This window comes from Notamacropus eugenii, chromosome 4, assembly GCF_028372415.1.
Source record: "Notamacropus eugenii isolate mMacEug1 chromosome 4, mMacEug1.pri_v2, whole genome shotgun sequence".
Lineage (NCBI taxonomy): Eukaryota > Metazoa > Chordata > Mammalia > Diprotodontia > Macropodidae > Notamacropus > Notamacropus eugenii.
In genome coordinates, this window is record NC_092875.1 from 188977850 (window position 1) to 188990876 (window position 13027).

The 13027-nt window shown below is 39.6% G+C and overlaps 1 protein-coding gene across 13 annotated transcripts in view; it reads right to left on the reverse strand.

Annotated features, from left to right (window-relative positions):
* The window catches only part of ATXN1 (ataxin 1), a 516919-nt gene that overhangs the window by 224761 nt on the left and 279131 nt on the right, over positions 1 to 13027 (reverse strand). The window lies entirely within an intron of this gene.

The window sequence follows — 13027 nt, forward strand, 5'->3', positions numbered from 1 at the left end:
ACATGTACATATGCTGTATACACTGCAATGTTTAAACAAATTGCAAAACAGTAGGTTGCTGGCTTCAGTCCACAAAACTTATCCAACATATCATAGTAGGTATTAAAAAAATGAGATTAGCTATGATTTTTCATGAGGCTCAATCCTTCACAAAGAATAAGTGTTGTCAACTAAGTCTGAGGCATCAAATCATAAAACTCCTGTTTCGCAGAAATTTTGACAGGTAATAATAACAAACAGCAAAACTGATTACTGTAAACCAGTCATATATAGGGAAAAAAATAACACATGAGACAAATCAGGGAATTAGATTTTGGCAAATCCCCATTTACTTGCATAGACTGGGCAATGTGGCCCTTAAGTCCAACCCTCATGTCACAGCACATCAATCATCTCCTTGAATATAAAAAGGTCTGTGAAATCACCTTCACAGCTACTACCTATTGTCCTAGCTCTATTGGTTGGTTGTTGTCCTTCATCTTCAAAGAGGATCAAAATGACATCACCATTGTAAAGTGAAATTTCAGTGTGTCCGACTGTGGCTGATCAGACTAATACAAGCTTGGAATACTCTACCATAGGTTGGGCTCAGATAATCTGTATGCGTATTTGGGGTGGATATCTCAAATTAGAGCATCCTGTGTTTGCTTTGTGCTGTCTCAATTCTACTTTGCTCAAAGAGCATAGTACTTTTTCTTATGTGGGCACACCATGCTGAGCAGTCTTGTGCCAGTGTCTCCTATGTTGCACAGTCAAATTCAAAGTTCTTCAGAGAGACCATGACAGTGTCCTTGTATCTCTTCTTCTGGCCACCATGTGATTGCCTGCCCCATGGAAGGTCTCCATAAAATAGTCTTTTTGGCAAGTGTACATTTTGCATTCAAACAACATGGGCAGCCCATCAGAGTTGCACTCTCTGAAGCATAATTTGAATCTTTGGCAGTTCAGCTCGAGCAAGGACTTCAGTGTCTGGTACTTTATCTTACCAGGTGATCCTCAGAATCTTCCTAAGACAATTCAAAGAGAAGTGATTCAGTTTCCTAGCATGGCGCTGGTTGACTGTCCATGTTTCACAGGCATACAACAATGAGGTCAGCACAACGGCTCTATAGACCTTCAGTTTGGTAGTCAGTCTAATACCTCTTCTCTCCCAAACCTTTCTTCGGAGCCTCCCAAACACTGAGCTAGCTCTGGCAATGCGTGCATCAACCTCATTATCAATGTGTACATCCCTGGAAAGTACACTACCCAGGTAAGCGAACTTATCCACAGCATTCAAAACTTCTCCATTTGTTGTAACTGGTTCCACATATGGATGGTGTGGTGGTGGCTGATGGAGCACCTGTGTTTTCTTGGTGTTAATTATTGGGACAAAATTAGCACAGGCAGCAGAGAACTGATCCATACTTTGTTGCATCTCAGCTTCAGACGCTGCACTGAGCATACAATCATCTGTAAACAGAAAATCTAGGTCTTCAGGTCTATACTACTCAGGCAGCACACCTAAGGGAAGCCATAGACACAGAATGACATAATGTTATGGTGACTCAGTTTGCCACCAGTTGACCTGAGACCTGGTAGTATTAGGGAGCATGAATTCATCAGGGACTGATCACCCAGTTTGTGACGCACTCAGGTACTTCCCTTCCTCCTGATCTTCTTGTTGACCATATTTTCACTTTTTCTTGGCATATCCATTTGTTCATGGGCAAAGAAAAGATGGATAGATAATTTTTACTTAAACTACCAAACTTGACTATATTGTAGCATATCTTGTTAACGAAAGGGACTTTTCTAGTTTTTCCCAAGTTATTTCTGGCTCCACTGCCAGAACATCAATTGTTGGAAGCTGTATGTTGTCTTTCAGTCTTCTTGGAACTATTATTAAGAACTCTTCTAAATCTTAAAATTTATTAATATACCTTTATTCCTTAAGCCACTACTCCCTTGTAGGTATTCCATTCCTGAACTCATAATAGTTTTTACTGAAACTACCAAACTTGACTATATTGTAGTATATGTGTGTCATGGATCCTTCTGGAAGTCTTGTGAAAATTAGGGACTTTAGAATAATAGGTTTTCATTCCTTTCCAGGGTCTACTCCTGATTCTCCACACTGTCTCTATACTATGAGACATGGAAGCTTCCTCACTGTGGAAGTTCAATGAAACCAGGGTATACCAGAGTCAACTCTAACTGGCTCAAGAAAGTTAACTATTAAAATTTCAATTTAAGGATTTACACCTCTGAAAATGGCAAACACAACAAATCAGGGTCTGATTTATTGTTCTGTTGATTGTCCAGACTTAAAAAGGAGACAGAGAGGATGTGAAAAATGCAAATTAAACATAAAAGTGTGTCATGGGTACATTTTTGGGTGGAAAGGTTGGAGGTAGGGTAGCCAGTTGTTAAACATAAACCAGCACTTCTGACTCCACTGAGATTTCTCACACTGGAAATACTCTCTGACCCTAAGATGGTTTGATTAGCTGGTTCCTCCCAGAAAGTCCATTTAAGGAAAATGTCCAAGCCAACCATATATTTTTTTCTTCTCCAGGCACCATTCCTGATTCCCCAGATGTTTTCTACCATGAATCTCCTGGTACCTTCCCATCCTTCTACCTTTGCAGATTCCTTTCATGTTGGCTTTCCCCATTAGACAAATCCCTGGGGGTTAAGGACTGTCTTTCTTTGGACTTGTATCTGTATTCCCAGCTCTTAGCACAGTGTTTTAATAAATGCTTAGTATTTGCTTAATAACAGGGCAGCTAGGTGGTCTGGCAGATAAAGCTTGGAATCTGAAAACTTATGTTCATGAATTCAAATCTAGCCTCAGATACTTACTAGTTGTGTGACCCTGAACAAGTCACTTCACCCTGTTTGCCTCAGTTTCTTCTTCTGTACTATGAACTGGAGAAGGAAATGGCAAACCACTCCAGTGTCTTTGCCAAGAAAGCCCCAATGGGGATAAGAAGAGTTGGACATGACTGAACAACACTTGCTTAATAAATATGTGTTGATTTGCTGACTAAGTGTATAAAACACACAGTTACAAAGGAAATAAATTATGCTGAAAGAGAGATGTGTTATTTTTCCCTCTCCAACTTCATGTACCCCCTACAAATCTAACCCCAGGTTAAGAACTCCTGGTTTAGAAGCTGAAAGGACGTTGACTTTGAACATAAATAGTAGACTGAAATTCAGAAGAGTTGGATTTTAATCCTGGGTTCTGTCACAAACCAATTACATGACCTTCAGCAAATTGGTTGGCCCATATGACCAAGGACTCTTTCAGCTCTAAGATTCTAGGACTGCTATTCTTTGTGAGGTCCAAAAATAGAAATGGTGGAAAACACCTCTCCCTCTTCCCCTCTAGGTGACTAGTCTGTGACTGCATGGCATGGGAAAGGAACTTCCCCTCCTCTCAGAAACCCAGGCATGCAGCTCTCTTTTTCCCTTCTTTAATTCCAGTTCTGTTTTCAACCATGGATAATTGCCCTTGCTGTCTACCTCACCAGAGCTAATAATAAATTCCCTCTTGAGGCAAGTATGTCCATTGCCCAGAGGACTGGATCTCATCGAAGTGCTGCCAGAGAGTTTTCTTTCCAACTCCAGCCTGCTCAAAGACCTAGCCATGAATCAGAAATCCAAATAGAGTCATTGCTTGAAAGAAGGTAATATATCAGTAACCAGCCCTTCTAACAAATAAGGAACCCTATCTCCTTGGCAGTCATGATTAACCAGACACCATTACATTCAAATCACTATAATACCCTTTCCCATTTTGTTTAATTTAAATCTCTATCTAGGGTGCCAGCTATAGTGCTAATTTTGTGTTTTCCATCACTAGATCCAATCAGGAATTCCCAAACTCAAGAAATTAATGAGCTATACAACTAACATATACATTATGAGGGCAAGTGAACTAGGAGCATCAGAATGGATTGCTAAATGCAGGACTGAGCTTCTGAGTTTTCTCTACATTCAATAAATATAAGGATTTCATGTGAATACAATAAACCTTGACCAGATTTGCTTTTAAAGAAACACTCATGTACTTGCAAAACTGTACACTTAAATTATATTAAATACTGTACTCCTAAAATGACCCATAAACTCTGACATGAGGCTCTAGCACTAAGTCCCACAGGATAGAGGGAGGAAAAATGAGGATTATAATAATGACCCAAGTTACCCAAGAAAGCAAATCATTATGCATCTAAAAAATAGCCACCATCCTTTACATGTTTCTGTAAGATTAATGTTGCCTTTTTTTGTCTGCCAAACAATCTTACAATTTCTGTTTTCCACGAGTGAAGGACTGGCCCATGATGTCATGATAGCACAGAAGTTCACTTTCTGGCTCTAAGAGAGTGTGCTCCTGCTGCCACTTCCCTTTTCACCATAGCTTTACTAAGAGGAGAACCTTGAGCCGAAAACTGAAGTTTGTCAGGAAGGAACCAGGAGGCCTCAACATAGGCATTTACTACCAGCCTCAGTAGCAGATGAGTCAGAATATAAGGACATTGGAGCAACTGGGTAAAATGAGACCTGTTTCTTGGGGTAAAATAAATGGAAGCTCAGCTTTTTAGAATCAGATGTTTTTCCAGGGAGTTATGGTGCCATCTTTGAAGCTAATCATATTGTTAAGCACAAAAATCAATAAATGTTTCATGGAACAGAATCATTTGGGGAGGTTCCAGTGAATTTCCCCTGATCTAGGCAGTTGAGTGACATTTAAAAAGGCAACAGTCACAATGCCAATCTTCGCGGCGTACCCTAGCCAACAAAAAATCTGTTCTCTTGGCAAAAAAGCCTGAGCACCAGAAAGTCTTGGCTTTAGTCTGGGTTTGGACCTTAAATTATTGTTTTTAACCATAGCTAAGTTATTTAAATAATCTGTGAAGCATATCATCAATTTATAGAATGGGGAGGAAATTGTAATGTATCTCCCGGAGATGTTGGAAGGATTGATGGGTTGATGTTTGTAAAGTGCTTTACAATCCCCAGGTGTTGCTATCATTGTCTTCACTACTGTCAGTGGCTCAGTGAAGAAATGCAGTTTGGTGGGCATAATTATGAGGCTGTTGTTTGTGTCTTTGGAGTGAGTGAACATCATTTAACCGTACCTGCTTAGGCTTAACTCTTTTTTATTTCCTCCGCTACAAGACTAAGAAACCTGGCAGTGATTGCTGATCATGTATTCAACACCATGTGGCAGCCTGTTAAATGTAAACTAGAGAATGCACACACACACAAACACATAATACAACAAGGAAGGATACAGCAAAGTACTCCCATGCCTCAGAATGGCCAATAGCAAGAACAAAGACTACTTCAGTGACACTAGCCTCCTGACCTTTCCAGAAGCAAGATACTCCATCTCCTGGCTCCAAGCATTTTCTCTGGCTATCCTTCATGTCTTTCCCCTACCCTGGCTATTGACTTCGCTAGCTTCCTTTAAAAGTCACCACTAAAATGTTACCTTCTACAGGAAGGCTTCTCCAGTCCTTAATTCTATTACTTTCTCCCTGTTAATTATTTCCTATTTATCCTGTATATAGCTTGCTTCGTATATATCTATTTTCATGTTGTCTTCCACACAAGATTGTAAGCTCCTGGATGTCAGAGAATGCCTTTTGCCTCCAGTTGTATCCCCAGAGGTTAATACTTAATAAATGTTTACTGATTGATTGATTGAAATGAAGCCTCCCTCTCCATCTCATCACCAGAAAACCAAACTGCCTTGCTTATAATCTGAACAACATACTTCAGGGTTGTTTCACTTGTTTGTTTGGTTTTTTGCTTTTTTTTTTTAACCAAATCCATCAGACTTCCAGATTGGAACTCCCAATTAGCTTGCCAAGAAAAAGAGTCAAGTTATTTTGTGGTAATGAAGATCTTTTGGCTTAAATAAAATTTGTTTTTCATCTCTGGCAAGGTACCCAAACCCATCAAATATCCCATTTGCACTACATTTAGAAGCTATAGGGAAATGAGATGAAAACAACCATAGAATTACAGGGTCAAAAGGAAACTGGACAACTCATGTCAAAGAATGATTAAATTTCAACATCCCAGACCAACTGGGTATTCTTCTCCCTAATAACCCATTCAGTTCAGTTTAATTAAATCAAACCAACATTTATGAAGCCCCTACTATGTATAATGCACTATGAAAGGGTTCTGGGGATGAAAGAGAAAAAATAAAATAGCCCCTGTCCTCAATAAGCTTAATCTTACTGGGTTTATACAATATACATATGAGAGAGAGAGAGAGAGAGAGAGAGACAGAATGTGTGTGTGTGTGTGTGTGTGTGTGTGTGTGTGTAATTAAGTAAACTGAGACATGAGCAAGAACCAGGCTACATAATAAACCTATCCACATGAATCTCATAAGGGTAACGAGTTAAACTGGGTGACCTCCAAGGTTTCCTCCAGACTCCAAGGTTCTTAATAATAAAAGACCTGGAGCAGGAGGTAGCTGAATTCACATCTAACCTCAGACACTGACTACCTACAAGACCCTTGGCAAGTCACTTCACCACTGACTGCCTCAGTTTCTGTCATCTGTAAAATGGAGATAAAAATAGGAGCTAACTCCCAAGGATGGTGTGAGGATCAAAATATATTTGTTAACTGCTTTGAAAACTTTCAAGTGCTGTATAAACACTAACTGTTATTATATATTAATTTATGGAGCCCTTAAGTTAGAATACAGAAATAAGCAAAGGCAAGATTGAAGAGGCAAAGATGAATTTTGCAAAGAATGCCAGAAAAATGATGAGGTCATTCCCCCCGACAAGACTTACTGTGATAGCTAACGTACATCTAATGCTAAGTCTAAAGCACCTGTCTCTTTAGCTACTGCTCTTCTTATCTGGGGCTAAAACTTGATCATTTGAGATGGTCGATGAGTTGCGTTTGTAGGAAATAAAATTTCCTAATGCTTAGATTTGCTTCTGAGATGCTTTTCTCAAAATCTTTGGGCCAGTGCTTTGGCCAAGATAGATTTTCATCTGTATCTAGTGTTTTGTTCATTATCCTTCCTGGTATTTCTGAATATGAAGAGGGGTATGAACTAGAACTCAAGAGATGGATTTTGAAAAAAAAGTTATTGGGGTACTGTATCAACCTCTCACATCTTTTTGACATTTCAGACTAAGCCTAAAGATGGCCAGGTAAGATGCCTGAGAGCAATTTGGGTTTCTGTAAAATTCAGGAGAAAACCAGCCTATTGTCAGAAGCTACAGTATAAAACCTTTCCTGCAACGTTTGTTGTTCAGTCATTTCAGTCATGACCGACTCTCCATGACCCCATTTGGGTATTTTCTTGGCAAAGATAATGGAGTGGTTTGCCATTTCCTTCTCTAGCTCATTTTACAGATGAGGAAACTGAGGGAGATAAGGTTAAGTGACTTGTCCAGGGTCACACAGCTAGTAAGTGTCTGAGGCCAAATTTGAACTCAGATCTCCCTGTCTCTAGGACAAGCAGGCTATCTGCTATGCCACTTAGCCACCCAATTACTAAGACTGGGAGTTCTAGATATCAATAAAAACACAGATCTACTTATTCAAGCACAGATTTATATGTAAATATTGTACCTTCCCAAAGAATATACATCTCTTGAGAGTAAGGGATGTCTGATTTTTTGACTTTATATCCCCAGGGTCCATCACAGTGCCTGGTATGGAATAGGTTTTTGATATGTGTGTTGGCTGACTCATTGACTGTTACCACCCTAATTAGTGAAGTATTTTCAGCATAAGCCTAAAGTATTAATCACTTTCTATCCCCTTCCTTAGGTGACCCACCTCTCCCCTCAACAAACCCTACTAATCTCTAAGTCATATTGATGCTACAAGGAAATGAGGTATTAATTGGCAATAAAACACACAGACCTCCTCCATCTCAGATTTGGAGAGGAACTGTTATTACTGCAATAACTCCCTCCCTTAAGAATGCCACTAAAGCTAATATTAGAGATTCTTACAGTGCATGGTACTCATCTATAACTCCCTTTCCTCAGAAGACCCAATTTGTCTTTTGAGCACAATCTTATATGCAACTCTCTCAGAAGTCACAATTTGCTATAATAATTTGAAGCTACAGATGGAATTTATTATGATTAGAGAACTAGGGATTTGTGTAATGTGAAAACAGGGCCTCTCAGATCATTCTTCACCTCCAGGGAAACTCTGAGTTTTAAATTAAGTACAAAGTAGTTTTTCTCCATTTTACTGTCTTCTGTCCATTTCCTATTGCATAAAATCCCTGTTCCATCCAATATTTTTATCAATGACTTTTACACAGACACAATAATCAGTAACAGACATGTCAGATTTTCGCACGGAATAGAGCTAGGAGGAATGGTGGGTTAAAGCTAATAAGAGAAGGCCTTGCACTTAGGTTCAAAAGATTAACTCCAGAGATACAGTGGTCAGTCATGGCTAAAAAGTCATTATGTGACTCTTATTTGTTTGAAAAAAAAACTGGGAGTTTTTATTGAATGAGATCAATATGGAATAGTTAGTTGAAATTATTTATCTAGAGCCAACTATGTGCCAGGCATTATGGATACAAAGAAGTGATGTGATACAAAGAACTGATGCAATCTGAGGCTATGTGAATAGAAGTAAAGTATGCAGAGAGAAGGAAGTAATTGATCCATTGCACTCTGCCCTGGGCATACACATCTAGAAATATGTCCAAATATGTCACATATTGAAAATTGGAGAATTTGAAGATGAAGGTGAGATGGAGTGTATAGGGGCTGAAAACCACTAGGATCAGCTGAAGGAATGAGGGTTACCTTCCCTAGAGAAGAAAAAGACAAGAGGGGAAATATTATGGCAGTCTTCAAATATTTAAAATTTTGGTATGTGGAAGAGAGCTTAGACTTGATTTTGCTAGACTGGAGGTCAAGAATCACAATGAGTGGAAGTTAGAAGCAGGCATATTTCAGGTTCAGATAAAGAAAAAAACTTTCCAGCAAGGAAAGCTGTCTAAAAATGGGATTGACTACTTGAGGGACTCCAGTAATCAAGTGGATGTAGTCTATCCACTTGTAAGGGACTTTTGTTGGTGAGATTCGTGCTTTAGGGCTTTGGGATCAGATGACTTCTGCAGTTAGAAAATTTGGGTTTCAGTCCTGCCTCCAGCACTAAACAAATGCGTGAATGTTAGCAAGTCTTTAAACTCCTTTGACTCTCAGTTTCCTCATCTATAAGCTCAGAAACATTAATAATTACACCATCTACTTCACAGGGTCATTGTGAAGAAAGTGCTTTGTAAAGCGTAAAGGGCTGCTTTCATTCTTAGGAGCTTTGTTCCCTCTAACTCGGACATTCTGATTCTACTTTATACCCTCAAGATACCACTAACATTGCAGTTTCTGCAGTATCAAGTTCGATTTCTCTACAAAGGTTTTCTTTATTCCAAATTCTTAAGAGCCATACTGATCTAAAAAAAATGACCCTAGACTACAGTCTTTTTCCCCATGACCATGCCAAAGAGGCATTGAAGAATCCTAGGAAGTACTCAGGCCAAAAAGGATAAAAAGGTTTGCAAGCAATCCCAACATGATGCCCCTTCCTGATGTGTTTTCCATACAAAGCCATGGGGATCATCAGCCCAAAGCAGTTAGGCCATCCCTCCAACACAGTGAAATGCCAGCAGAACCACCAACAGCTTCAGGATATGCTCCAAGCACAGTCACACCAATTTTCCTAGCCCCAACCTACCCAACCAAAGCTGAAAAACAAACTCACCACTACTTTCTAGGAATGACCCTGTCACTTTGGTTCTGTGCACCCCCACACTCAGATTTCTTTTGGCCACAGGATTGATTGGGTGACAAGAACCAAGATGTGGCTGAATGACCGCTGGAGCACATGCCTGACTCATACTGGAAACAGAGAGATCCAAAGCCAACCTTTCTCTCAGCTACACTTTTTTTCTTTTCTTTTCTTCTGGGCAAGCATATTTCAATATTTTGGCTACTGGCTGATAAGATGTTTAGGACATTCAAAATCCCCCTCACACAAAGAAGGTGTTATCTGCCAAGAGAGCTCAACTCTGAGCCTGGATTCTGACTTGCGAAGACATATTAAATATCAACCAACATGTTTATTTTCATTAAACAGTGAACTTCCTTTCAAACAAAATCTAACAGGACAGAGATTACTGTTTAATGCTAATGGAAAGTGATCAAAAGACCCAAGATTCTTTGGCTAGCTTACACTGAAACCTTTTTCCTGCTTTATTTTCCGTGAAAAGTACATCAAAAGATTATACATATCAATGGAGATTTGGATTTTTTTTTAAGCCTCTAGTACTACTGGGAAACTGCACTTGAAACCAGAGCGAATGAGGAACAAAGCATTAAACATCGACCTCCACCTTCTTCCTACAACACACTCTATAAGACCTATAAATAGACTGGCCTCTGTTCTAAATACACGTGTCCTCCAGAAAGAGATAGCATCTTCTCCTCTTGAGTCATTGCAAATAAAGCCCTTATAAATTAATCTCACAAAGCCCGGCGATTTCGTTGATATCTTAAAGGGCAAGTTCCACAGTAGCTCAGTCAGAAATACAAAGCTTCCTTCCCCTTTGCTCAGTGGAGAACTCTGGAAAGAACGCAAGGTTCTAAAACATTTCAAGAAGAATATTGGTTTATGCAGGAGCCATAACCAGGCAGGACAAGTGCTTGAACCATCTCTTTTCCCCACCTCTCCTGCCCTATCTATGGTGCCTCCCTAAGATCTGGCTAGGAGGAACAAGGGTGTGGTAGGACTTACTGCTCTGCCCAAAAGAGCAAGGAAAGGAAAATGCAGGGTTAGAGAGAGAATCTCTCTTGCTCCAAGTATACTTATGTTAGCTCCATAATCTTGTAAGGAACTTTTCCTAGAGGAAAGAGAATGAGGGAGATTAGAGGTTGCAAGCACATTCCAATCACAGGAAACCTAAGTGACTTAGCTTGGATTCCTTGTCTTGGATGCAAGCTACAAATGGCCATTGCTTTTCTCATTACACTTCCTCTTGCCATCATAGACAGGCTCATATAAAAACCAACATAGCCAGCAGTTGTAAAGGAAAATATGAAAGCAATAAGTTTTTCACTTTCTTCCCCTCCCCTCAGTCCAATGAAATTCTGTCTCCTTTTTTCTGAAATCAAACTTGATTCCTCTTAGTCTGACCAGAAAGCAATGTGTAGTGGCCTCAGAAAGGAAAAAAAAAGAATCTGTCAACTTGCATTCAATACTACGTCCCTTACTCAGTTTCAAGGATCACAGGCAGAGATTCATTCCTTAGCAACCTGAGGATGCATGGTTCCTATAGGCTATTCACTGAGCCCTCAAATAGTCAGGGATAGGGGATGGGGGAGGGTTATCTATCTTTTACCTTTTCCCCTTCTCCTGTCCATATTTTAAAATATTTTATTTCCTCTAGAGGGTCAGGAAATGATGACAATGTTTTTTTTTTAATTAAATGAAGGTAATTATCAAGCAAGTCAAAAGTTAAGATCACAGAAGTAAGGAGCAGAAGGGACCTTAGAGATCATACTGTTCAGCCTCTTTTTACAGATGAGGAAATGCATCTAGACAGTGCCTTACTAGTACAGAGCAGAACTGGGACTGAAATCAAGATCCTCCATTATACAAGCCCAAGTCACCGAGGCTCCTAATTCAAGGCCCTCCAAGGTCGATGCCCTTCTAGATTTCCAACATTGCTTCTTCTTTTCTCCCTTTGTGAACCACTCAGGCAAGTCAAACTGGTTTGCTAAACATTCTTTCCTACCTTCCTCACATCCCAACATATTTCTTACAATTTCCTGTCCCATTGTCTTTATTTTCACTATTTCCCATCACTCTTTAACTCCCCCTTCCCTCAACCATGTTTTCTCTTCCTAGGCTATATACTATCTATCATTCAGAATCAAGCTTTAGTCTCCAACCTTCTCCCAAAACTTTCCCAGACCACATGAGCTCTCAATTATATGTCTTTTTTAAATTTATAGCAATCATTGTCTACACTAATCACTTATAAATTAAACATATACTCTTCTGTAATTCTATTCTGCATGCCCTGTTTTCCCAGTTGGTTAGCAAAATCCTTTTCAAAGTAGAGACTATATTTTATAATCACTGTCTACTCCTACATCCCTAATGTCAGTCTAACACAGCTCCCTACTCACTGTGGTCCAATTCATTTAATATATAAATATTTATTAAGCATGTACCGTGTACAGAACACTGTGCTGAGAGGAGACTGTTGTTTGTCTTTCGTTCTCAAAGAAGACCATGGCTTCAGGGAGGTGATGCCATGACATGCAAATGAATTGTATTTAAGTGAGGGAGGGCCGTGCAAGGTCACCAGCCTCACTCTCTCCTCTGGAGCCTCCTGGGTCCAGTGGCAAGCCATAGATCAGAACAACTGGAGATGGCCCTCACTGAGAGGGGGTATAAATTTAGTAAAAATATGGCCCCTTTTCTCACATAGTTTGCAGTTTAGTGGGGCAATAAGATATTTTCATGCAATATAAATTAACATAGGGGGAAGTAAGGTGGTGTAGTGGACAGAGTGCTGAGCCTGCAGTCAGGAGGACCTGAGTTCAAATCCGGCCTCAGACACTTCCTATCTGTGTGACCCTGGGAAAGTAAGTCATTTAACCCTGTTGGCTTCAGTTGCTCATCTATAAAATGAGCTGGAGAAGAAAATGGAAAACAACTCCAGTATCTTTGCCAAGGAAACTTTAAATGGCATCATGAAGAGTTAGACATGACTAATCAACTAAACAACAATAATTTCAAATAATGTGAAATTACATAAGTGTATTAGAAAGATTCAGAGCAGTTTACGAGGTCCAAGGGAGGGAAGTTATTCCCAATAGGGGTCTCAAGGTCTTGGTAACAAGTCTGCTTTGAAGATTTGCTTTAAAAGAAAATAGATAAAGCATTCACCTTCAACATAACACATTATACGCAATGAAGAATAAAAAACAATACATGATACACATAACAG